Source organism: Ctenocephalides felis, unplaced genomic scaffold, assembly GCF_003426905.1.
Source record: "Ctenocephalides felis isolate EL2017-DRISC unplaced genomic scaffold, ASM342690v1 CF-g0.4_SCAFFOLD_01886, whole genome shotgun sequence".
NCBI classification, from domain to species: Eukaryota; Metazoa; Arthropoda; class Insecta; order Siphonaptera; family Pulicidae; genus Ctenocephalides; species Ctenocephalides felis.
Genome location: NW_020538040.1, coordinates 183,807,861 through 183,808,805, shown reverse-complemented (window position 1 = coordinate 183,808,805; position 945 = coordinate 183,807,861).

The following is a 945-nucleotide window of genomic DNA, read 5'->3' as shown; positions in this document are numbered from 1 at the left end:
TTTTGGTCAAAAAAATTTTTTGAGCAAAAATTTTTTTGACCAAAATTTTTTTGACAAAAATTTTTTAGGCCAAAATTTTTTTTCCGAAAATTTTTCGCCCAAATTTTTTTTTACCAAATTTTTTTTGACCAAAAATTTCTTTCCGAAAATTTTTTCTGCCAAAATTTTTTTGACCAAATTTTATTTGACTAAAAAATTTTTTGGCCAAAATTTTTTTGACCAAAATTTTTTGGGCTAAAATTTTTTTGACCAAAATTTTTTTGACCAAAAATTTTTTTGACTAAAATTTTTTGGGCCAAATTTTTTTTGACCAAAATTTTTTTGACCAAAAATTTTTGGCCCAAATTTTTTTTGACCAAAATTTTTTTGACCAAAAATTTTTTTTGACCAAAAATTTTTTTGACTAAAAATTTTTTTGGCCAAAAATTTCTTTCCGAAAATTTTTTGGGCCAAAATTTTTTGGGCCAAAATTTTTTTGACCAAAATTTTTTGGGCCAAATTTTTTTGGCCAAATTTTTTTGACCAAATTTTTTTGACCAAAAATTTTTGGCCCAAATTTTTTTTGACCAACAATTTTTTTGACCAAAAATTTTTTTGACCAAAAATTTTTTTGGCCAAAAATTTCTTTCCGAAAATTTTTTGGGCCAAAATCTTTTTGACCAAATTTTTTTTGACCAAGAATTTTTTGACCAAAATTTTTTGGGCCAGAATTTTTTTGACCAAATTTTTTGACCAAAAATTTTTTTGACTAAAATTTTTTGAACCAACATTTTTTGATCAAAAATTTTTGGCCCAAACTTTTTTTGACCAAAATTTTTTTGACCAAAATTTTTTGGGCCAAATTTTTTTTGACAAAAATTTTTTGGGTCAAAATTTTTTTTCCGAAAATTTTTTTGACAAAAATTTTTTGGGCCAAAATTTTTTTGACCAAATTTTTTTTGACCA